Genomic DNA, 27,231 nt, shown 5'->3' on the forward strand with positions numbered 1-27,231 from the left:
CCAGGCCGGATACAGATCAGCTTTATGTACAGACTTATGTCCACGTTAAAGACCAAGGTCATTCTGCCATACATGCAGGTGGCTGATTACACCTAAACGCGCGCACACCTAGTTAGCGCGAATCTGTTGCTGCTAGCTTTCCACTGAGCGGAAGCGAACAGAATTTCCCAGCGATGGGACAATGAATTAATGGGAAACAAATTAAACAATAACAAGAAGGGCAAAGCCCATACGACTCACATGCTTGACCTAAACCTGGCAATGACATCATACAGTAAGAACTGCTTTACACATTTTTCCTACCAAAATACATGTGACCTTGACCCAAGGTCAAGGTCATCCAAGGTCATGCAACACAAAGCTGTTAATTCAAGACATAGGAAGTACAATGGTGCTTATTGGCTCTTTCTACCATGAGATATGGTCACTTTTAGTGGTTCACTACCTTATTTTGGTCACATTTCATAAGGGTCAAAGTGACCTTGACCTTGATCATATGTGACCAAATGTGTCTCATGATGAAAGCATAACATGTGCCCCACATAATTTTTAAGTTTGAAACAGTTATCTTCCATAGTTCAGGGTCAAGGTCACTTCAAAATATGTATACAATCCAACTTTGAAGAGCTCCTGTGACCTTGACCTTGAAGCAAGTTAAACCAAACTGGTATCAAAAGATGGGGCGTACTTTGCCCTATATATCATATATAGGTGAGGTATTCAATCTCAAAAACTTCAGAGAAAATGGGAAAAATGTGAAAAATAGCTCTTTTTTAGACAACATTTATGGCCCCTGCGACCTTGACCTTGAAGCAAGGTCAAGATGCTATGTATGTTTTTTGGGGCCTTGTCATCATACACCATCTTGCCAAATTTGGTACTGATAGACTGAATAGTGTCCAAGAAATATCCAACGTTAAAGTTTTCCGGACGGCCGGCCGGCCGGCCGGCCGGACGGACGGACGGACGGACGACTCGGGTGAGTACATAGACTCACTTTTGCTTCGCATGTGAGTCAAAAATGTGAACGTAGACTGAGTTACTTAGTTAGTCAAGAGGATATCTTCTCCTGTTGAGAAAACGTAAGTCATGAGCTGCTCGGTCTGTTCGTCACACAAGCTTCTCACGTCAGGTTTGGCAGGCTGGAACTGGCGTGACACCCACCCACACACTTCAAACAGATTGCCTGTCAATTCAAAGAGATTTCTGCTCAGATCTGGCGCAGAGACCGACTCCTATCATACAGGCAAAACAGCAACCGGCAGTCAAATAAAGCTCACACTGTCGTGGGATCGTTGATCAAGAAGATTTGGAGGCAACGTTAAAACTGACACGAGGCTTAACTTTTCATTTTCATTTTCAAGTCTTGCGATCAGTACTGTGATAGTGAGTTTATGCGGTGAGGTAATTACTGAGGCCCAACTGAAGAAGAACCGGACTGAAAGAACGACAGTGAAGCGAACAATTTACAATGATTCTCAACTGCTGTCCTCTGATGGTTTGTACAGAAAAGAACCTCAGGAAAATACGTAACTTCGCGTTGTTTGAGCTATCCTCCACTCTGGCAACACAAGCAACACAACATTCACTCTATAAACACACACACACACACACACACACACACACACACACACACACACACACAAAGAATGCGAAGGCCATACTCTAACACCTTCTCCTCAAGAGCTCCAAATGTTCATCATCCGCAGCTTACAAACGTACATACAAAGGGATCACCAGCGTTCATAACACAATCTTTTTGTGGGAGTAGACACGTGGTAACAATCCATCGCCACATGGCATTTTGGAGGTACCTTAGTCCCTAAGAAGCTCGGGGGGCAGACACGAAGAACAAACACGGTGACTAACTGGCATCCGATGATACCCCAGGGCGCTGGAGATTTCTGGAAAAAAGTCTCAACCTGCGTTCCGGCATGGAGGCTATTTTTGTTTTCTCTCCCCACAAAAACTGCCGCAAACCACAGAGATGAGAGAAGCCACAAGGACCAAGGAGAAAGCCTTGAACTGTAAGCTGCCCCCCGCAGGCCTCACCGGATTTCTGTCCAGGTCAGGTGAAGGGGGGGGGGGGGGGGGGTAGGCTTTACTTGTCCAAGCAGAGATAGTGAGAGAGGGGTCGTCTTTACCTGGACATATGCCATCAGACCATCCCTCTACCTCGAGGATCTAGACCACTTCTCTAGAAGAAACAAAAGACCGCATGAAAGAGAGATTGTTCGCTCATGTCTAAAACACCTTCCTGCCGATATTCCTGATATCAGAGCTTGGTCGAACGTAGCTAATTAGTAGATGAAGCAGCAAGTTGTTTTCTGCATCTCCGGTACTACAAACGTCAAGCCTCATTCTGCTGAGTGAGACGAGAGAACGGGAGAGAACTGGCCAGAGTTCTACAGTTCCTGATGTACCAATGTTTTGTAGAAGCCATGAGGCAATTTCTGGTGTATAATTATGCTGCTGATTCCGCTGCTCGTGACCGAACGAGCAAGACTATACGAGTGTATTGTATTAATAGATCCATTATTTATTTTAAATAGATGAATGCTGGGTCTTACCCGGAATATCAGGTCAGAGTTGAGAAATAAATTGATAAAGCAATGTCAGAATAATCCATACGAGTTGAGCACAAAACGTCAGAACACCAGATCGAGGCTTGAGACGAGGTGTCAGCATGTCAGGAAAGATCGAGAACGGCACATCCGAAAGCGAGAACGCGTCAAGCACAAATAAGATGAGAAGCTTGTTAAGGTCTGTACAGTTCTTCATCTTCATCTTCTTCTTCTGCGTTCATGTGCCGCAGCAATTCGACGTTCACTCGTTTTAAAAGGCTGGTGTTTTACACGTGAATGACCGTTTCCCTCGCCATTTGGGCAACCATGCTCTGAGTTCTGCGGATGCATGCTGGATATTGTGGTGTGTCTGTACATGGATTACAGGATCTTTACCGTCAATACGTGGTCTACCCCCCGCGGGTTAGGGGGAGTCCCATATTGGTTGGGACGAGAAAGAATTTACCCGATGCTCCCCAGCATGTCGTTAGAGGCGACTAACGGATTCTGTTTCTCCTTTTACCCTTGTTAAGTGTTTCTTGTACAGAATATAGTCAATTTTTGTAAAGATTTTAGTCAAGCAGTATGTAAGAAATGTTAAGTCCTTTGTACTGGAAACTTGCATTCTCCCAGTAAGGTAATATATTGTACTACGTTGCAAGCCCCTGGAGCAATTTTTTGATTTGTGCTTTTGTGAACAAGAAACAATTGACAAGTGGCTCTATCCCATCTCCCCCCTTCCCCCGTCGCAATATAACCTTCGTGGTTGAAAACGACGTTAAACACCAAATAAAGAAAGAATACGCGGTCTTATGCTTGCGTTTACACAAGAAATGAAATAAGGTACCTACAGGTCTGCAAATGAGCTGTCCTGGGCAATCGGGAAAAAAATCTCCACCTTAAACCCATCAGGCGCAGCAGTGATTCGAACCCGGAACCTTCCACATGGAAGGTCGATGTCTTAACCACTGGGCTTTTGTGCCCATTTAGGATATGTACATAACTCTGTTCAAAACCAAGCCAGAAATGACGAGCCAATTCTGGAGTTAACCGCATTCATTATTAACCCTACCCCACATATGAAGTAAATGACCCCAAAAGCGTGAAGGAATAGAACAAGATAAAAACAAATTTCCTATAATCGTAAAAATGCCAAACATTCAAACACATGTGTGGTTCTTTTTCATTGTAAAGCGCTTAGAGAACGTAAAGCGCTCTATAAATCTCCCATATTATTATTATTATTATGTGTATAGCTAATAAAATTCATAACAATCTCTCTCTCTCTCTCTCTCTCTCTCTCTCTCTCTCTCTCTCTCTCTCTCTCTCTCTCTCTCTCTCTCTCTCTCTCTCTCTCCCCCCCCGAAAGAAATCATATAGTGTGCTCTCAAAACAATACACCTTTGAAGTCTACAGGAAGCTTTACCCCGTGGTAGGAAAGAGATGATCTCATACTGAGTTCTTCACGCCTGATGATTGATGTGTTGCCTGTTTTCTTATCTATCTTCGGAAAATGGCATGCTCACTTCGACCACAGGAGACAGACATTGCAAAAAAAGATGTTTGTTTTGGCGTTGTTACACAATATTGTTTCCCTTCTTCGTTCGGAAGATTTCGAGAGTATATTGACTTCCCCCTGGCATCTTGTATTTTAGTGTTGTCTCTGCGTAGTTGCAGGTGTGTAACCATTTTGTATTTTGCATCGTAGATTCGTAATACTGTTTGCTAATAGATGTGCAAAGCAAGACAATGCAAGCAATACTTCAAGATTACAGCCGTACACACTGCCATCGCGTATAGCTAACATTCATCATCATCATCATGTGTGTGTGTGTGTGTGTGGGGGGGTGTATTTGTGTGTGTGTGTGTGTGTGTGTATTTGTGTGTGTGTGTGTGCGTGCGTGCGTGCGTGCGTGCGTGCGTGTGTATGTGTGTGTTTGAGATGGCTTGGATTTCCTCAGCAGTGAAGCTAAGCACTAATCTGAATACCTCTGAATCTGAATACCTCATCATCAGCCACAGGTATGTCACTTATTTTCACGGAAGACAATGGATGCCAGCCATTGTACATCTAATATACATCACGTGCATAAACAGTGCCGCAAGTTTGTCTGAGCAATCGCACCAAATGTTTTTTTCTAAAGAATCTATGGCCTTCCATTAGCCGAAAAAACAGAGTTCCTTCATAACACCCTTCACGATGCCTGTCATATGTGTAGCTATAACTGCAGCAAATGTTTGGTAATTCCTATACCATGTTTTGTCGGTCGTTTTGAGTGTGTGTACTTTTGGCTTTTGCTTCTGAACCCTCATTCGTTTCAGTTATATGTATTTACATACAAATGAACCTGCTTGATGTAGTCTATGTTGTCTCTCTGTGCTTTTCCAATGCAGAAAGGACACGTTTGAAGATAAGGGTTTTGTTTATCTGAAAACCTTTTTCTTTTGTAATTCACTTCCGTTTCGATTTCAGTTCCCTGACTGTCGTTTTTTCTCCCTGGCACTTCACTAACTTTTCACTTGCAAAAACATCAATGAACTTTGCGTATGGCTTCTTATTCTTAATACAAATAAAGGTTCATACGGACCCTTGCACGCGTATAACTGAAAACTGCTGTGAGACATACCAAGCCAGTAGTACCAGTGTCACGATACATACCAGAACAGAATGAGGGATCTTGATCAAGAAACAGTGTCATCCAAAGCGCTTGGAAAGACCAATGGGGTTGTGATTCTTATTCGTAATAACTGGAAAGGAGCAATGACTCTTGAATCTGCAGAAAGGCTAGATGGTTATTCCATTGCAGCTGTTCCGATTCTCCTGAACAAAGAAGCATGGTACCAAAGATGGTACTACCAACATAACTGAACCTCTTGTGACTCATGGCCTGGGCAAACAGTCCTGATTACCAAACGTTGGGAAAGACAGCCCAATTCATAGCATGGTCAGGATGTCAAGCTGGAAACAATCAGTCAAACGCAGAAGAAGAAGCAGAACCTCTTGTGATGACATTCAGTAAATCCACGAAAACAGATGCATTCGAAAATGTGTACAGAGCTGCCTTACCTTCAATTTCAGGCAAGACTGAAGCAGACTGCGAGGTCCTTTAATGGTCGTGAATTGAATTACATCCCTGGTAAGCTGCTATAGATGCGTTCGGCTGTTTGCATAAGACGTTCCGGTGCTTGTATTCCAGCTCTGCAAATACACAAACAAAGCAACACAATTATTGTAAGGCATGAACATAATTTGCAGCTTTTGTGTGAAAACGTACCTAGTCGAAATTTTGACCAGAGCAGAACAAAAATAAGAGAATACCATACAGACAACGATGTGCACGAAACGGGCTCCGTACGGGCACAGTTATGAAAGGTAAATGATAGTGCGTGTAACAGACTTACTTGTGTAATATAAACACACGTTTTCTACTGCTCAGTATAAAGTACACCTGGTGCGATCGAACGAGTAGTTTCCGCAAAATGTTCTGACAGTCCCTAGAGTTTGGAAGATGCAGTACGACCGACACACACACCCGTAATGACGGGGAAAGTACAAAACTGATGACTGCTGCACCCACTGTGCGTCATCAGCACTGCGTCACAAAAATTTTCAATCAGTAGAAACAGCCTTTCCACTTATACAAACACACACAGACAAGTATTTTCTCAAAAGTCGAGTGCCACGACACTCAATGAAAGTGCACAGACGAGTTTAAAAGCGAAGACCCGCTGATAAATATGTGTGATACAAGAACATCTTGAAGGAATGGCTGGAGGAGCGGTAGAAGGAAGGTTGTCAAGGTTCGGAGAGGAAGGGGAGCGTGTTTGCATCGAAAACTTTTCTTTGATGGCTTAGGCCAGAGGCAAAAAAAAACGCTCTGCCGGGACTTGAAGCGCAGCTAGGGAACCTGTCATCGTCTGGTCGCCAATACATACAGAAACACGCAATCCTCCCCATCTACCTCGGTTTCGCTGTTCTCGACAAGCTCAGAGGGTGATCTCCCTTCAGGGAGGGTGTTGAGCCCCGCCAGGGGTCGCTGGTGATAAGGGCGGTAGTGACGTCACGGGGCGGAGAAGAACATGGGTCGATTGTGCATCGGGGAGGCGTGCTTGTTTACAGTGTCAATGTGCTATCAGACTTTTTCTCATGCCGCACGTGCCAGAATGCGCCTTCGCTGGCAAACGCTTCACAATTGGCGTCTGTGTCATTTCACGTCAGCGGTCTACAGACAGAGTCACACGCTCAGCTGCAGCCACCTACCTTAACCTATCCATCATCTGCATCTATCGAAGAACGGCCAATTCCTGTCCCGAAATGCAAATGGGCGGGTGGGAAGAAGAAGGGGGATGGAAGTCGTGAGTTTTAAGGAGTAAATATGTGTGACTTTACATGGATGTGAGTGTGTGCATGTGCGTGCGTGTGTGAGTGTGTGTGTGTGTGTGTGTGTGTGTGTGTGTGTGCGTGCGTGCGTAAGTGCGTAAGTGTGTGGGTATGTACGCGCGCGCGTGCATGCAAGCACGTGCGTGTCTTTCCAAACTGTCTGCGGCTGTCTCTCTGTCTGTATGTTCAGGGAGAGAAAAGGGAAAGCCACATACAATTATACCAAAGCTGACACGAAATGTTCAGGGCCAACCGGGGGAAGGCCTCAGTTGGGCAGCCAAGCCTAGCGGTCACCGACACGGTGCGTACGTGCCGCGTCACACTCTGTCCTCCTGCTGACGTCAGCACACTCTCCAAACTCTGACATCTCTCGTTCCGCTAGCCCCGGCTAGGACTACACTCAACTCTCTGTGTCTTTCCCGTGGAATACCGTCACTATCTTCCCAGGTATGACTGTCATCCTAGCACCAAAAATTATAATTTCACAAATCGTACCATCACTGGCGATTATAAAGAACAGTGCAGAATTACTGACATCTTACATTTAGGAAGTTTGGCCGTAAGGAGGAATAATTTGGTGTGTTTTTTCTCTGACCAAATACTAGTCCTTGGTTTTATTTGTTAGTATCTTTGAGGTATTAGCAGTGATCTTTTTGATTATAAAGATGGGATCACTTTTATTGAGACACATCAGTCCTAACAGTTTTACTTGTAATTTTGATGCGACACCAGTTTGTCAGCAATGTTCTTTGCAATTTTCAGTTGGTGCTAGTACCTTGCAAAAGAAACAATACAGATCAGATCAGATCAGATAATTCTGTATTAACGAGGGTAATGGCATAAGCAAACATGTGCTTTTGTATCCACCCCACGCCCACGAGAGGGACTATTCTAATGAGAAAAAGAGAAGTGAAAGGGCTTGCAGAGTGTTTGTGGAGGTGTAATACAGACAAGGATCCTTAATTGTGACCCTCCACCACGAAATGAGTCGCATGTCACCTCGCGCGGTTCTGCGCTAGGCTTAATGTAAGTCCGGGGAGTGTATGGTAACAGTGTGAGGGTCACCTTAGTCACAGGCTTATAACTCAAACAGTTTTCGCTCTTTTCTAAAACGGGTTTCACCACTAGATAGAGCATAACAAACTCTTTAGGAAAATGTAAACATATGAAAATCATGCAAAGGTGACATGCGACTCATTTCGTGGTGGAGGGTCACAATTATCTATGTTGGTACAGTGTAATCAAATGTGCACATCAAGAAGGCCAATGTTCCGTGTAGCAGCTGGTAGCACACAAAACCCCACATCATTCGCAGATCATATACTCTTACTCCAGCCGTTGCAAAAGTAAAATGAATATATGGCATTCTACTATAACTGCCTATTCTAATTGGTTTTTACATTCGACGTGATAACATCGTATGTATTTACCCCTTGGGTAAAACAAATGTAGAACACAGCTGGAACACAGGCACAGTAGCAATAAAAACCAATCGATAATAGCTCATTAATCGCCAGACACGACTGGATACGAACTAGTGTTTATTCCCTCGCTGCTTGACTTCACCAGTGAATTGTAAAATAAGTAAGAGAATACACACAGACCCAAACCAACACACACACACACACACACACAACCGAGAACAGTCCTTCTGAAATGGCACCGGGAAGAATACTGCAACCTGGATAACTTTATGTTATAGTTTTATATTCAGCTGTCAGAAATAAAGGGCTTATTTACACGAATCCAATTTTGAGGTACCCTCTGCAATCCCAGGCATCTCTTCTCTCTTCCCCACCTGTCATTAGCAGACATGATTTATATACAAAATACTGGAAAGAGGATGTCAGTTTGTGTGAGTCACTGTCTCTGTATGTGTATGTCCCATAATCTGTGTCAACACCAGGCGGCTGAGGATTAAAAGGGCAATAACCGACTGTACAATTACCAATTAATAGTTAACTTGACGAGTCTTAACGTGATCAAGGGTTTCCAAAAACTGTATACCACACGCATTTTCAATAAATATGGCTCGGTCTCGCTTGACCCCTTGGGTTCAAGAGACAAGATAGAACAATGGACAACACCATACATCTCTACACACTTTTCAGCTTAGAGCTGGTTCCTAACTGCTGCAAACGTAAAGGCGATTTCACCGTAACTGCATTACATACGCCAAGACCTCACTCCAAACCGTCAGGAACGTGCCCTCAACACAACAAGACGACAACTGACGAAAACAACTTGTCCCCCTGGAGTCTCAGCGAAGGCAACATCCAACTCGGCTAGATGTAGTTCCACAACAAATCCGTTAAAGGATTTACATGTAAACTCAATATTGATTGATCATCTGTCTGGAAAGAAAAGGACGGCGGGATTGTACACCAGCCCAACGATGTTGAAAACCAGTCCCAAGACGTTGCGAGACAAGCTGAGCGCATTGAAATGAACTCCTCAAATCGTTGACCTTCTTTCGGTACAAAGACGCCGCACGTGACCAACGTGAGAAGAGCGGGCGCAGAGGGAAGTGTAGAGCGGTGAAGATCCGGGCTGACAGAGGATGGAGGGCCAGCGAGAGAAGAGCGGAGAGGCGGGCGTCGTGGAGTGAAGACGGGGCCAGCACTTGAAGCGGGCCGAGCTGGCGATCGATCCGATCAATGCGCTGCAATCCCCTCTCCTCGTCCGTCTTTCCTGCCACTCCAAATCACTCACACACTCATCCCCCACATCTCAATTTAGTTGCCGGGATCTTCTATAGGGCCTATCTTGGGGGGCTGCTCCCCCTCCCTCCCTCCCTCCCTCCCTCCCTTCCGCCCTCCATCCTGCGTCCTTCTCCCCCTTTCTCCGGCCTCGTCCGGACTATAGCGTAATGTGAGAACTCGTGCCATCTTCCTACACCCCTTATCCTCTCTCTCTCTCTCTTCCCTACTCCTCGGCCTCCCCTAGTTCCTCTCTCTGAGCTTCCTCGACGACCATCATCGGGAGGACTGGTCCTCTCGGCCCATCAAGGTCCAGTGCACTGCGAAGCTGCACAATGCCAACTTGTCCGCTGCCCTTTGGGAACAGATGAGATTTCTTTTGACACCGTTGCCATGGCGACTGTGAAGGGGACCGCCCCGCTGATGTGATTGGGAAGCGTGTGATGAAATAAGGTAATCGCGTCTCCTGGCCGTTACACAATCTGATAACGCCTGGTGCTCCCAATAAGGCCTACTGCCTCCGGCACCGCAACCCCGAAGATGAGCGGGATCACACAGAAAACGCTCGGCAGGAGAACTCTCCAGCTACAAAAGAACCAGGCAGGTTTTATTGCAAAGAAGCGGTTTCAGCAAGTCCTCCACAGCACTCAAAAAATGCAAGGAAACCTAAAAAGCAAATAACGTCATCCCTATCACACAGCAAATCGATTTTCGCGACAAATGTGTGTCTCTTGCAAAGGGCTCCGGCCAAATGCAATGCTCACAGTAAAACAGCTTGAACTCATGGTTTTTGTAGTAACCTTCTGGAAGCTGATGTATCATGATAGTTATACAACCCCTCCCCCCCCTCCCCCAACAGTACTGACATGACCCACCAACTCTAAACTGACCTTTTAACTAAGCTACAGTGCGGCTAAAAAGTTCAAGACGCCAACGATGAGACCGCCATATTTCCATGCACCAAACACAGGAAACCGCAATCACTCCCCTGGGAGGCCAAGCTGAGAGCAACTCGAGTGCAATCCGAGACCTCCCGCTGGGTAGGCAAGACAAGCTGGAGACTTTGTTGGGAGTGTTTGGAGAAAACAAGCATTACCTGCCGGCTGATTGCAGCAACAGGCTTGTAGCTGTTAAACGGTGGCAATGATAATCCATGCTGGCCACGATCAAAATATCACCAAGTGGGTTTCTAAATCAGTAGAAAAAGGCCCCCCCAGAGTGGGAAGTCACTCCAACAGAGCAGAAAATATCTTGAACTCACAGGAAACACTACTGGCACATGAATGAATTAATTAAGCTTGTTGTCTTTTCTTCTAAATAAAGCCGACCTAGTCACCTGCCTTCGTTATGTGGCAGCTACCATGCAGTGTCTAATAGATTTACACTTATGAGTGCGGTCAGTCAACATATGCTTTCCAAAACTCTTCAAATCGAGACTAGACAGCTTTCTTTAGCCCTGGACCAAACGAGAAGCTCTTTGATCAAGACCCTCTTCCTCATTTTTACTCAGGCAAAGACAGCATGCTTAAATCAATGCTTACATCCAGACAGTTTTCTTTAACCCTGGACCACACGAGCAGCTCCTTGATCAAGACCCTCTTCTCATTTCCACTCCGGCAAAGACAACATATATAATTATATATACATCGAGACAGTTTTCTTTAACCCTAGACCACATGGGAATGTCTACGATCACGACCCTCTTCCTAATTTCCACTCCGGCAAAGACAACACATGCTTAAATCAATGCTTACATCAGACTGCTTTCTTTAACCCTAGACCACACGGGTCCAGACTCTCTCCCTCATTTCCATTCCGACAAAGACAACATCCTTGCCTTTACCTCAGTGAGCAAGAAATACAGAGAAATCCGTGCTAACAAAAGCGATGGCAAGAACTTCACACCTGTGGAAAGGAGCCCCTGCTGCATGCAGTGAATGCCCCGTTGGTGTTGCCTACACAGCTGCTAGCGGAGGTCATGACAGCGGTGTTGGTGGCGGTCGTAACAGTGATGTTGGCTATGGGAGCCGGCAGTAATGCTGGTGATTACTCGGGTAGGTAGCAGCACTAATGGCAATACAGTGCCCAGTGACGTCGATTATTACCAAGGCAGTTTGAGCCGTTAGTTTGTTCAACAGGGGCGGGCAGAGATCGTCCTGCCACTGAATTTGCTCCATGAACACACAGACAGTGCATGATGCCGATGCTGATTCATGGGTAAGACAAGATACAGGTGATTGCGCGTCTGCTATTTACAGGTAAGGTATTTCTTTTGGAGTCTGGACCAAACAAGATAACTTATTAGGACCAGGGAATTGAAAGAAACACCAAGAACTGGGCCTTGACTGGGTAAGTATGTACAACAAAAGTTAAAAAAGCAAAACAACAACTTGACAACAAAACACCCTTAAAGATTGGTAGCTACACCAAACAAGCATGAAACAACATATAAAGCCTGCGGCTCCATTCACAGACATAGAAATTAGTTTAATAACTGCAGCAATCAGTAAACCTCAAGGCAAACAACGGCAGAAATATTGCCCCCAACATAAGAAAGGTCACGTGGATTTACACCGTAAGCACAGATGTCGGGATCTGAAGGTGTTAACGAGCAAAAGTTACATTTCACTGCTGAGATGCTAATAACCTGGGCTATTGCATGGGCCGGTATTGCTGTAAACTGATAAATAGGGAATCACAGAGAACTTTCTGTGAGTCTCAACCACAAAGAGTAATATTGGCAGAAAACTTCCCTAAGCTGTTAATCTAAACTGCAAACAGTTAGGGAGCAATGTTAGCATAGACTTTCCCGTGATTCTCAAGAACAACAAATGCTGAAAAGTGTTGATCATTTCTACACCCCAAAAAAGCATAACTGTTGACAGTGCGAGCAATAAGGGAGGCTGTTGATTATCACAAGCACGTGCGGTTGAACACAACGGAAGGGCATGTAGAGAACGTCCTGTTAGTGAATCCACCACGGCAGACACAGACACAGAACGGAGCAAGATGTGTTTTCTCAAGAGTTACCGCGCAAAGTGCACGACCCGTGAATCACCACGTGTCTTCGCACACACCTGGGACCACGGGGAGGCATCACAACCAGGTGAGCAAGGACTCACGTGCTTCCCGACTGGGTCAGTTGGCAAAACACAGGTAAGATGGATGTCTCAGTGCTTGGGGTGAGAAGGGTCAGTTGGCGAAATCCAGGAAAGATGGATGCCCAAGTGCTTTGGGGGAAGAAGGACTGGGTGGGGGGGGGGGAGAAATAATGTGGAGGGATTATCAACCATCTACACAATTCAGCACGACAGAGGTGGTGCAGAATGACAGAAAGTGCAGAGCGAAGGGAGGGCAGGGTGGAGGGAGCAGTCCCGCACGCAGCAGACGGTGGGATGACGTGTGGCACTCCAGGAACGTCAAGCTTGTGCCAGAGATCCTCTGAAGTCCGTCCTTCCCGACTACCTGCCTCCTCTCTCTCTCTCTCCCTCTGCGCGCATTCTGCACCTTCACACTGGCTATAAACTCCACTTGTTTGCACACTGCCAGCCACATGCATGTGGCAGGGTGGAGAGAGTGAGAAGAATGAAGAGACAAGAGCATGCTGAGTTACGTTTGTAGACAAGCTCAAACTGGGCTCTTGAAGATACTGAAAAGCGACACGGGAGGTAAGAAAGAAGAATGTAGAGACATCCTGGGATTATCGTAGATTACGTTCATTGACATGCTCAAACAGAGCCCTTGAAGATACTGAAAAGCGACACGGGAGGTAAGAAAGAAGAATGTAGAGACATCCTGGGATTATCGTAGATTACGTTCATTGACATGCTCAAACAGAGCCCTTGAAGATACTGAAAAGCAACGCGGGAGGTAAGAAAGAAGAATGAAGAGACAGCCTTGCGGTATCCTTAAGTATGTTCGTAGATAAGTTCAAACTGTGCCTTGAAGGTAATGAAAACGTGACATAGGAGGAAGAAGTAAGGAAGAAGAAAGGACGAGAGAGCAAAACAAGCTTGTGGGGGGTTACGTTCACAGACAGGATCAAACTGTGTCACAAAAGATGCTCTGAATGTCTGACGTCAACCCAAAGCATGCCAGGCGTATGCATTCTGCCAAAAGTCGCCCAGGGGATGGAAGCCGCTCGTTCATTCAATGCTTCTTATCGTCTAAGGAGCTATGAGACTCGGTTCCACTTAGCTCTCACTTACTCTCGTCTCCTATTTAAAGCGTTTACTGCACCCTCTTATTTGATCTTATCCCAATATTGAGCACAAGAGTAAGATGACAGAAGTAGACCTACCACTGGGACTCATTAGCCTATGAACCTTTGCAGAGATATCAGAAAGGTGGATGAGGTGTTCTTTTTCATGTTTATTCTGGCCAATCTCTAAACCTGTCTATTAACAAACCAGCAGCAAGGCAATGCACGGTCAGACAAAGCAAGACAAAGCAAGGTAAGGAACAATAAGAATAAGGATAATATATCGAATATTCCTTTGAGGGGAATTACCTTCATGGCAATTAGGGATGCATTTTCCCTAGAGAAAGCGAGTTGCCATACAGTAAAGCGCTACCCACTTCTCCCCCTGTTCCCCCTCTGTTCGTGCTTCAAAGTCCTGAGACTCTCACTGTAAACTTGGGATCTTTGTCGCGCGCATGCATGCACACGGGGGGCGTTTGAACACCGAGGAGAAGTTGACTCTAGGAAATAAATCCCTGAACAAACCCGGGATTCGAATCCACGCCGATAGTGGCAACTGGTTTTGAAGCCAGTGCCGCTATTATAACGCTACCGACTGAACTATCTCCCCGCCCTAAGGAAGCTTATTTCGCGAAGGTTAGAGCACGGTGGTCTTCTCGCTGACATTTGTCAGACAGGAGGGCGTGACGTGGGCCCGAGTTCTCCCCGGCCATCACTCGTCGTTACCTGTACGCACCTTGCCTGCCTCGCTAAATTCCACGTGTGGCCCACCTGGGATTATGAAGACAGGCAGTCAGCGAAGACTGCGCACCCTGCTGCAGTCTGGAAAACCCGCAAGCTCTCAGTGTTTATTCAAACCTTGCTAGTTAGTTTTTTGCAGACTGTTTTTCCTTTATGTTCAAGAAGCTTACAAACTGAAGAAGAGGGAGAAAATGGAAAAGGCAGGGAAACCCGCGAAAAAGATTGAGGGAAAAATCACTGAGTCGAAGCTGCTGCTGCACAGGAAGCAAAACTACAAAATAACAAGTTAACAAGCAAACTTAAAAACGCGTGTATGTTGCCACCACAGTAAACCTTAAACACCGACTACGGTCCCTTCTCATACCAGAATCAATCTACATTATACAGTCGAACCTGTTTATAATGACCACCTAAGGGACCACCTAAAGTGGTCAGTATAGAGAGGTGGTCGTTATGGGAAGATGAATTATACAGGAGAGAACCTCGTCGCTGAGGGGTCCTTTGGAGTGGTCGGAATGGGCAGGTGGCCGTTATTTAGAGGTGGTCGTTATGGGAAGATGAATTATACAGGAGAGAACCTCGTCGCTGAGGGGTCCTTTGGAGTGGTCGTAATGGGCAGGTGGCCGTTATTTAGAGGTGGTCGCAAGTGCAGGTTCGACTGTATATCTATGAAGTAATTATTGATGGTAACATTTTCTCGTTACAGAAATAAGACAGCTGACCCATATTATCTGGAAGGGCAAAGCAAAATGGCGCCAACACCAGCTTGGTGTTTCAGTGGCGGGCTCAGCTGTGCCTGCGGAAGTATCTCCAGACAGACAATGTGCTGTTCCATCGATCATCGTCCACCCCCCACCCCTTTTCCCACTCCGGCCCCATTTCCCCAGCACCTCTAAAGTCCTATCTAGCGCCTCCAGACAGCTGCTAATCACAAAAATCTACCTCGTTCCGTCGGTCTTTGCCGGCTCTTATCAATACACTCATGTTCAACGACCGCACGGTACTTCTTCTGCTTCCAACACCCACTGTTGGACACTTGTCAACATACAACAAAATCCAGTCTTTTAGATACCAACATTTCGTAGATCGTTAGTAGTTTTTCCTTTACTCGCTAATTATATTTATTTACTTTTGTAGACTACCAGCATTTCGTAGATCGTTAGTAATGTTTCCTTTACTCGCTACTTTTATTATTTACTATTTTTTTTGAATATAAGTATGTGTGTATTGGTAACAGTTTATATATCAAGCAATACTCGCTTCTCACGGTCAGAACACAAAACACGAGTTATAAACCAGCAGAAAAGTTGTTGATCACTGCCAAAGCAGTCAACGCAAAGCACAAGTTGTAGTCTAAATTTACACCAGCAGTCAACATTCACAGCCACGTATTTCATCGCTATGATCTGAATGCTCGCCCAGTAAAGGAACCGAATGCAGTTCTAACACATAAACACTTGCTATAGCTTCAAAATACAAAGCATAACCTCAAGAACACTCCCAAGTAGAACTCTCAGGATACGTCATTTTTGAGCAGGTTCTACCCTTTGACTCAAAGCAGTTACTCTCGACCCTGTCCGAAAGGACAGCCTTCACATTTGGACCGTGCAGCAGTGTAGCAAACCTCGTGGTTTGAGTAGCAGAATCCGACGAAAAGCACTTAAAGGCTGTCCTTAATTTAATGCAAAGTTGACTTCGCGAAAACTTCTTTTTACCGAAAATTCAGAGCGAAAGCATTGCTCAGCCAGCTTCGTGAAGTAGGCTTCAATTATTAAGAAGTCGACTCCGCCCATTCAATATCAGGCTTTACGGGAAAGCTGTGAACTCTTGGCTAATACAACAGTTAGAGAATAAGAATAGAGCAGCAAACAATGGCCCTCTCGGTGCGTGGTCGTTACCATTCACAAGGACTTTGACTCAGCCGCCTAAGTCGATCAACACGTGTGGCCCGAGCTCTCAGTGAAAAAGGTTTTATCCCGTTGTTCTGTGACAGGTAATGAAGCTATGGATGATTGAGTGTACCTACAATTTCAGGGAAAGGTGTCGACCTGCCACCAACACCATCAACACCATCATCATCCCTCCAACACCCCCCTTGTGTTCCTCCTCCCCCTCCTGCTGTTCCCTCCCCGTGAGGTGACTGGTGGGGTGCCTCGTGTGCTTGTGACAGCTACAGGTCAATGAAGCAATCAATGCTGCACAAGAGTTGTCAGAACAGGATATCAACCAGGGACCCCCGCCCCCCCCCGGCCTCCCTTCTATCCCAATGTGATATAACTTTCTTTGAAAATAAATGGTGCCAATTGATGAGACAGACCCAGCGATTGAAGTTTTGCCATTCAATACGCATGACTTCCATAGCAACCACACACCACACCACACCACACACCCTCCCTCCTTCATAAGTACAGATTTGACAGGTGAAGGCCACTGAGCTCTCAAAACCGTCCGTGCCCACTGTCTATAAGCTTTTCCTAATTATTCACCGACTTCCTGTCTAACCTCGCCTTCTCTCGGAAAAGCTTGATGACTTCATAAATATTCACGTGAGCCGAGTACAAGGCCACAGGTAAGGTAGAAGAATCCTTTGACCATGGACAGTTATCAGGACGTATACAAACGACGAGGGGGGGGGGGGGGGCTGCTGCGTGGGCTACAGCCTGTCTTCCATAAAAAGAATTTCCTGCATAATGTTCTTTTCTTGAACACTTTTCAATTCAATTCAATTCTATTCAATAAAGTTATATGGAACTGAATTCAATTGAATTGAAAAGAGTTCAAGGAAAGAGTCCCAAAATCGAAGCAGCCTTTGCAAGGTACGACACTTTTTAGACGAGGAGAGCCATAGCACCGTGTTGAAACTGAGATAAAATCGTGGCGAAAAGCAATAAAAACAAGAAATTCCTCCGAGGTAGGAAAAACACCCCCGTCCTTACCATTCTCACTGCCACCAACTGAGAAGGTTATTTCCCTTTGACCATTAATATATCCCTCTATAAGTCCTTGTAGAATCTTAATCCACCAATAACTCCCTAACCGTGTGTTTGACTGGTCCCAATTTTTGTAAGGACCGTCTCAGGAATGTATAGAACCTGTTCACCAAGTTTGGTGACGATCGGTCCGTTCATTCTTGAGATCTATATGCGAACACAAACACACAAACAAACAAACACATCGACCGAATCCTATACACACCCCTATACCGGGGGTGTAACAAGTTTCGAGTTGGACATTCGATTCATTCCATAATATACCTTATGTGCATGTTCACGGGACATAACTGCATGTGGATAGGACAGGTAATTTGGAACAATGTTCTTTACTTTAAATATTTTGATTCTTTAAATTTACCAGTTTATGTTACGGTTACTTACCTAGGGTGATTGTAGCTAAGTGCAACACGACTACTAACTCTTAATTAACTGCAACACGGCTAAATTAAATTCCCTACACCACGATAACCTTTGCCAAAACGAAAACGAGACAATGACCTCAACACTCTCGTTCTAAATTCTCGTTCGACACCGCGATCTGGAGTCTATTGATTATTTTGGAGCGAGTGCGAGGCCACAGTCAAGGAAGCTCGCAGGAAACTCCGCGTGCACAATTACTTTCACAGCGGTGTTGCTGCCACACCTGTTGCTTCGCAGCTTTCCTCTTTCACAACTCGTTATCTTCACATCGCCGCAATCTCTACACGCCATCTTGGCCTCCTCAGGACTGCAACAGCAGGTCTGAGTCGTGTAAATTAATGAGGAATTGTAGTGTAACTACCTGGTATCAATTTCGTTTAGGGCTGGCCAATTAAAGGTATACAGTCGAACCTGCCTTGGCGAACACCTATTGATAACGACCACCTGCCCAATACGGCCACCCCAAAGAATCCCAAACAAAGCTGTTCTCCTTGAATAATTCAACTTTCCATTACGATCAACTGCCCATTACGGCCACCCCAATGGTCTTTCCTATACAAGTCACCTATCCATAACGACCGCCTGTCTATAGCACACTTTTGGTTGGTACATTGAACGGTCGTTATAGACAGGTTCGACTGAATCTTCCTTTTCGTGAAAGGGATCATGCACGCCACGTCAAACCAGTGCAAGGCTTTTACATTGGACAAGTAAGCATAATTCCACTTGGGCACGCACCATAAAATCAACAGCCTCCTGGCATTCAGAGAATATTTTGCTGAATTCATTTTGCAGATTGACCCAAAATTACTTACGAAATGAATTCAGCAAACAGGGATATATATATCCCACTTTGTACAGAAAGCAGACTGGGTTTTCTTTTTCCTGTTTGTTTGCGTGTGTGTCAAGTGAAAATATCCCGCTCTTTGTACTGGAAAGGGTCTGGATGGAGCTATAGACATTTTCTAACTGATGTGCACGAGATGGAAGAATCCTGGAGAACTTACTAACTCACATTTTATTTATGGTGGCCCCGTTAACTTCCAGCGCAAAACAGTCTGATCCTGCGTACAAGGCACTGATCAGTATTACTTTGGCCTAAGTAATTAACAGATCAGGTTTTTTGGTGGCATCATCCAACTGCAACATTATATTGGACAGTTTCTGTATGAGCTACATATCCGAATGCATCGATGTCTGACGATCACAGCTATTCCTAGGGGGTTTCGCTTTGTCTTGCTTCTCTTTTCATAACTGCATGTCACTAATTGGGCAAAGTCGACTTCACGAAGCTGGCTGCACGAAGCTTTGGTACTGAATTTTCGGCAAAAGGTCTTAGCGAAGTCGCCTTCAGGCTCAATCCAGGACAGCCTTGCGCAACGAAATTATGCCTGGGCAAAAGCAAAGTGACAGTTATATACTATGTATTACTATTCGTCAGGATTTCAAAGAAGAGTAAAGGTAAAGGTAAAAGGAAAACTATTGTACATATGATCGGCGGTTGTAACGAGAGTTTGAAATAGATTTTCACAGAATAAGGTCTTTGATCCGAGGTCGCGCAGTGTTGAAACCCTCTGTGCCTTCCGACGCTATTCATTGTGTCTATTTCCCTCTCAGCTGGAGACTAACTACGGTGTCATTTGTGCAAATCTGTGGTGTTAACCGACATCTCTCTCTCTCTCTCTCTCTCTCTCTCTCTCTCTCTCTCTCTCTCTCTCTCTCTCTCTCTCTCCTCTCTCTCTCTCCGCCCGCAGCGGTGACAGTAATAGCCGAAGTGATCGCATCAAATGTTTTTGCCACCGTGTTCGGAAAGAGCAAAAATGTTGATTGGACACGCAGGGCGTTAATGTATTGGACGCGCTCTCGTGAGTAGTCAGCACCAGCCAAAATAGAATTCTTCCGTTAAAAGGTACAACTCTCTCTGTCTCACTATTTGTATGTCTGTCTGACTGTCTGTATGTCGGTCACACTCTCTGTCTGTCAGACTGTCTGTTTCTGCCTGTCTGTCTCTCTGTCTCTGTCTCTGTCTGTCTCTCTCTCTGTCTGTCTGTCTCAAACTCACTCACACACACACACACACACACACACACACACACACACACACACACACACCCAATTGCTTGCGAAATCATCGAATAACTACCCATACAAACACGCAAGCACACGCGCGCGCGCGCACGCATGCACACACACACATACACACACACATACATACACACACACACACACACACACACACACACACACACACACACACACACACACAGTGCTTTTGTTGTTGTTGTATGTCTGCCTCCTGTGTTGAAACCCCTTCATCTAGGGCCTCGGCCTGATGAACAAAACCATCCATTAATCTCTTCACCTCCGAACAGTGCTACATAATACACGCCGAGTACACTGAGAGTGTATAGCAGCATAAACAAAAGCGAGGGCTGTGCGCGGGCAGGTATACAGAAGCAATCAGTCCAGCTGCCAAGTCCAGCTGACTTTTCACACGGCCTCGCCTTGACCACTGGGTCCAGTTTGCACCGCCTGACTCCAGGTTCCCTGTCACCAACAGACCGTGGACATCAAAATGCACTCACCGTGGCCGGTGCAAAAATCAATCAGTTACAGACTTCCCAGTTCGCCGGCCACACGAACAACAGGCCTCGGCGGCAGAGCACAAAACCATAATATGGCCTGACCAAGATCGGCTGGGATGAATCATTTTTTTAAAGGCGAAGTCGACTTCGACTTTGCGAAGCTTTCGCGAATTTTTTTACCGAAAATTCAATACTAAAGCTTTGTGCGGCCAGCTTCGCGAAGTTCCACATAGCCCTCAACGTGATTCCCTTTCCACATAGCCCTCAACGTGATTCCCTTTCCACATAGCCCTCAACGTGATTCTCTTTCCACATAGCCCTCAACGTGATTCCCTTTCCACATAGCCCTCAACGTGATTCCCTTTCCACATAGCCCTCAACGTGATTCTCTTTATTTGTTGATCTTGTTACTTGCGTTTAGGCCTCCATGGTCATGTTCAAGCTGATGAGAAATACACAATCATGGGAAAATGCAAACAATAAGAGCATGATCGCAAGTATGAGCTTATAAGATGCGACCAGTAAAATTACACATTAATAATAACAATCATAGTTGACATAACATAGTTCTTTGAACAGTTTGTATGAGTAAGTTGATGCTCGTATGTTTGGCGGTATGTGGACAAATGAGAAAGCCGGAACTGTTTTGATTAAACGTTACAAAGCCACCAAAATCAAGAAAATGAGTAATGTTATAAGTTGTTGGCAAAACCTGCAATGTTTGTACAGTCTCACAGTAGACACTGCATTGGCTTACATTTAATTCGCCGGACCCACTATTCTGAAGATGTGGTCTCAATATACTTACTTATAAACCAACTGCCCAACTCAAACATTAACTAACTCACTCACGAACTAACTAACTAACTTACGAACTAACTAACTTACGAACTTATGTCACGTCACGTCACGTCACGTCACGTCACGTCACGTCACGACACGTCACATCACATCACGAAACTAACACTCTTATTAACGTAACTTACTTACTAACCAATTAACTAAATTACAAGCTAACTAACTATAACTCACACAATTACCTTACTAACAATGGAACTAAATGAAGCAATCTTCCATGTCCAATCATAGTGACCAACAGTAATGACTGACGGTCATGACCAGTGCTGCTTGCGCGTAGCACTCGGGTCATCTTGACCAAAGGCGACTTCGTTACGCAGCGGTTTAATGGTGTAGCTGCAGTACCAACGGCCAAAATTAATCTGTCGAAAGTCTCATCAACACGGAGTGCAGGCTCAGAATACACTAGAGATTGCTACATCAGGATCAGCTGCTACATCAGGATCAGCTGTTGTATCTCGACAATGGGGACCAGACACTCTGTCAGGGAGGGAGAGGGAGAGACGGAGCCAGATCGTTTGTTGCACACGAGCTTTTAACCATGTGCAGGAGAATAATGGGAAGTTAGCGGAATTGGGGGTAAAAGTACAAAGATTATTTTTGATTGCATACTTATCTAAAGAATATTTAGCATGAAGCCCCCCCCCCTCCCCCCCCCCCCCCCCTGTGCTTTCGGCTTTGTCTCCCCATTGTGTCTCGCAGTGTGTGTGCGTACGTGCGTGCGTGTGTGAATATGTCATGTGTGCGCCGGTGCTGCGCGCGTGCGTCTGCCTGTTCGTTTGTCTGCGTGCGTACGTGCGTGCTTGCGTACGTACGTACATCTGTCCGCCTGCCTATTTGTCAGTCAGTCAAGTCTGTCTATCTGTTTGTCTAAAAGAGACGGACCGAGAAAGAATCTCGACCAAACGAAAATGCTGACACAGCAATAAGCCAACACGGCGAACACTGACTCGGACCCTAGCACACGCTCCGCCGCCATTCGAGCAAGCTGACCGTATTATGGATTTTCTCCTAGCTGCACGTGCTTCAACAGGTCACGACCTCTGTGTGTCAAGAGAACTCATTCACGGTCGCGCCGGACGAGGGCCGTAGTACGGATCCGGCAAAAGCCGCAAGGCTACAGTCGAACCTGCTCTTGCGACCGCCTCTCCATTACTACCACCTCCAAATTACGACCACCTCATTAATACGACCACCTTTGAATTACGATCACCTACAAATGACAAGCATATCCTAATTAAGACCACCTGCTCCTTAACGATCACCACAAAATATCCCCGAAGCAGTTGTTGTTGTTGTTGTTTTTAAATACGTCATACATCTTTCCATAGCAGCGACCACCTGGCTATAACGACCACTTTTGGTCGATTTCCTGGCCGGGGGTCGTTACAGACAGGTTCGAATGTAGCTGACAGCCACACTTACAGGTAGAGGTCGGTAGATAGATGCAGGAAGGTGTTGTGGGGGTCGTTACAGAGAGGTAAGCCTGTAGCTGACATCCACAGATAGAGGTAGAGGTCGGTAGATTGATGCAGGAAGGTGTTGTGGGGGTCGTTACAGTGAGGTAAGCCTGTAGCTGACATCCACAGATAGAGGTAGAGGTCGGTAGATTGATGCAGGTAGGTGTTGTGGGGGTCGTTACAGAGAGGTAAGCCTGTAGCTGACATCCACAGATAGAGGTAGAGGTCGGTAGGTAGATGCAGGAAGGTGTTGTGGGGGTCGTTACAGAGAGGTAAGCCTGTAGCTGACATCCACAGATAGAGGTAGAGGTCGGTAGATTGATGCAGGTAGGTGTTGTGGGGGTCGTTACAGAGAGGTAAGCCTGTATCTGACATCCACAGATAGAGGTAGAGGTCGGTAGATTGATGCAGGTAGGTGTTGTGGGGGTCGTTACAGACAGGTAAAACTGTAGCTGACATCCATAGATAGAGGTAGTGTTCGGTAGATTGATAAAGGGAGGTGTGTTTGGGGGTCGTTGCGGACAGGGACTACTGTAGGTGCCCGCCACACGTTCAGGTAGTGGCCGGTAGATTGATGAAGGTAGGTGAACTGTACTAAACACACCTTTGCTCTCGACATTGAAGTCACAGGGCGGAAACCTTTGAAGAGGGAATGTTTCCACCTGCCTAATGAATCGCACTGCCGGAGGAAACTGGGGGATCTAATTATTCCACCTGCTCTCGGCGGTATAAGTTTTTTGTGGTGGTTTTTTACTTGTTTAGTTTTTTTTTGTCCCTGTCGAGCTAGCAGTTGTGCAGAGATGGATACATATATATACAGGCAGACAGATGCACACAAAAATAATAACGCGCGCGCATGCACGTACGCACGCTCGCATGCACACACACACACACACACACACACACACACACACACACACACAAAGGGTAAAGGGAAGACTTCTGACACACAAGATAAGGATCCCAATACAATAAAAATAACGTGTTTTTTTGGAAACTTGGCACTTCCGGCAAACTGGGACACAGCGCAGAGAGAGAGAAAGAGAGAACTCAGAACTCAGAATTTTTATTGTAAACCACACTGTTGTGTTTGTACAAGGGGGGAGTAGAGTTTCCATTTCAATGTATACTCTCTCAGAGACAAGTAAGAACAAGTGCATATACAGTGCTAAGGGTTGAAACATATCGATCGGAAACCATTTACACACATTCATTTTCGCCTAGCAGTTGCTGTTGCTGTCGATGCCTGAATGCATAAAATGTATACCGGGAGAGTGCCCACAACCTACTTTTGTTTTGTGTTAGTAGTATGTATCTGCATTGACGAGTTTTCGAGTTGACCAATTTCAAAGACATTTCCCAAGTAAGTTTCTTTTATATCAGAGTATACTGGGCACTTAAAAAGAAAGTGGTGCTCGTTTTCGTGAGGGTATCTGCAAAGTGGGCAAACATGGGAACCGTTTGCAGAGTATCTCTGTTTGTTGCACATCAAGGGTGAAACCCCAAGTCTGAATTTTGTGAACACTTTTTGAATATATGGATTGTCTATTTGGTCAAGGTACCTTTCTCTTCCAAAGTCAGGTTTAAACAATTTGTATGTGTCATACCTCTCACTGTCTTCTAGCTTACTATGCCAGTTCTGGGTAAAGCAGTCTTTTAGGCGTTGTTGAAAAGCCTTGATAAAGTGTTTTTCGTTGCCGACATAGCCGTACGTCCACACATGTCCAAACCCATTTTCACATAGGAGGTTCCTGACCCTAGCGGACCAATTGTCTGTCCCTCTGTCTGCCATGTTCCTCATCATCACATGGGCCATTTTTACATATCTTGTGTTGGGGAGGCGATTTAGCCGCAACCAGTATTTAACGCGAGAGAAAGAGAGAGAGAGAGAGAGAGAAAGAGAGAGAGATTCAGACATAGACACAAAAAATGGCTAGACGACTCTTGTTCCAGGACTTCAAAGCTATTATCATGTCATCGCCCTGTTCAAGTCGCTATCACTCAGAGATATATATAGACTAGTTATGTCTCCGCTCTCACCCAACTTTCTTTCGACCTCAACAGCAACGTAGTTGAAAAGATGGCGGTTTTTTCTTCCTTGTTACATTTAGTCAAGTTTTGACTAAATGTTTTAACATAGAGGGGGAATCGAGACGAGGGTCGTGGTGAATGTCTGTCTGTCTGTCTGTGTGTGTGTGTGTCTGTGTGTGTGTGTAGAGCGATTCAGACTAAACTACTGGACCGATCTTTATGACATTTTACATGAGAGTTCCTGGGTATGGTATCCCCAGACGTCATTTTTTCGATAAATGTCTTTGATGACGTCATATCCGGCTTTTTGTAAAAGTTGAGGCGGCATTGTCACACCCTCATTTTTTAATCAAATTGATTGAAAATTTTGTAAAGCAATCTTCGACAAAGGCCGGACTTCGGTATTGCATTTCAGCTTGGTGGCTTAAAAATTAATTAATGACTTTGGTCATTAAAAATCTGAAAATTGTAATAAATTTGTTTTATATAAAACGATCCAAATTTACGTTTATCTTATTCTACATCATTTCCTGATTCCAAAAACAAATAAATATGTTATATTTGGATTAAAAACAATCTCTGAAAATTAAAAATATAAAAATTGTTATCAAAATTAAATTTCCGAAATCGATTTAAAAACAATTTCATCTTATTCCTTGTCGGTTCCTGATTCCAAAAACATATAGATATGATATGTTTGGATTAAAAACACGCTCAGAAAGTTAAAACGAAGAGAGGCACAGATAAGCGTGCTATGCAGCACAGCGAAACCACTACTGCGCTGAACAGGCTCGTCAGTTTTGCACAAGCGGCGGACTACGGTCATTGTGAAAAAATGCAGTGCGTTCAGTTTCATTCGGTGAGTTCCACAGCTTGACTAAATGTAGTAATTTTGCCTTACGCGACTTGTTTCTTCTTCTTTTGTTTTTAGGGGGGGGGGGGGGGTTCAAAGATAACGGGGATCCGGAAAACCTCAAATTTGCATCAAGAGCCTTTGTTTTCACAATCAAACCTGAGTTATCAGCTGGTAAAGAAAAACTGATATGCGGGTGGTGGTAAGGGTCTTTGCTGCTTGCCAAAGAAGACAAAGGTCACTGACAGTTCGCGCCCGCAAAGACCTCACGTGCGAATGCAGTAATGTACAGCCTAAACAAAAGAGAAAACGGAGACGTAATAAACCGTCATGATGTGAAGTAAATGACAAGTCTGACCTTTTCTCTCGTCTTATCCTCCCCAGTACATTGCACAGAAGCTCAGGGACGTCTGCCTCAAATCTACGCTCGCATTCTTCTTCTTCTTCTTCGTTCATGGGCTGAAACTCCCACGTTCACTCGTGTTTTTGCATGAGTGGGTTTTCACGTGTATGACCGTTTTTGCCCCGCCATTCAGGCAGCATACGCCGATTTCGGGGGAAGCATGCTGGGTATTTTCGTGTTTCTATAACCCACCAAACTCTGACATGGAGTACAGGATCTTTTCCGTGCGCACTTGGTCTTGTGCTTGCGTGTACACACGAAGGGGGATAAGGCACTAGCAGGTCTGCACATAAGTTGACCTGGGAGATCGTAAAACTCGCATTCAAAGATGATGATGAAGAAGATGAAGAATATGTTACAAGTCCGGCCCGTCTTCATAAGAAGCACGACAATAAGAGAAAACATCAAGAACAAAAATAACAACAAATGTTAGCCCACTAGTCTTTAAGAGAAGAAGAAAACGACACAAGCAACAACAACGACGTGAGCGTGCGTGCGTCTGTACGTGCGTACGTTCGCTCGCGTGTGTGTGCGTGCCCGAATGTCTGTGTAGTTATTCAATAATTGTGCAAGCAGTTTTGATCACCAGTATTGTTTTTACAACAACGACGATAACGTTAGTCCAATCTTTCCAACAACAACAACGTTAACAAACGTTGGTCCATTTTGTGAAAACTCGACGGAATACGGATTTTGTGGTTTGAAAACACCACAACTGACCCGCAAATAAAGCTAAAAAAAACACTAAAAAAAAACATTACTTCAAAACTGCAATCGACGAAATACCAATGACAGAAAAATAGATGTCAGAAAAACTGTATACAGAGTGAAGAGCAGGAAACGTCATCAGTAAGAGTAAGACTATAGTAGGTTTCCAGCCCTTCACAGCAGGCAATACTGCCTGAACACACGTGTTGAGGGTGATGAAAACATTACCAACAACACACGACAAGGAACTTAGTCGATAAATATCGACAGGGGGCCGACAAATGGTTTAAATGGGAAATGTGTGTATATGGGTGTGGGTTTGAAACAAACAAAC

The 27,231-nt window shown here is 45.1% G+C and overlaps 1 protein-coding gene across 8 annotated transcripts in view; it reads right to left on the bottom strand.

Annotated features, from left to right (window-relative positions):
* The window catches only part of LOC138979783 (potassium voltage-gated channel protein Shaw-like), a 170,139-nt gene that overhangs the window by 72,877 nt on the left and 70,031 nt on the right, over positions 1–27,231 (bottom strand). For all 8 annotated transcript variants that reach the window (XM_070352523.1, XM_070352522.1, XM_070352521.1 and 5 more), the window contains exon 3: positions 5,632–5,763. The gene's annotated coding sequence lies outside the window, so the exon portion shown is untranslated. The remainder of the gene's footprint in view (positions 1–5,631; positions 5,764–27,231) is intronic.

This window comes from Littorina saxatilis, linkage group LG11 (assembly GCF_037325665.1).
Source record: "Littorina saxatilis isolate snail1 linkage group LG11, US_GU_Lsax_2.0, whole genome shotgun sequence".
In the NCBI taxonomy this organism is placed as follows: domain Eukaryota; kingdom Metazoa; phylum Mollusca; class Gastropoda; order Littorinimorpha; family Littorinidae; genus Littorina; species Littorina saxatilis.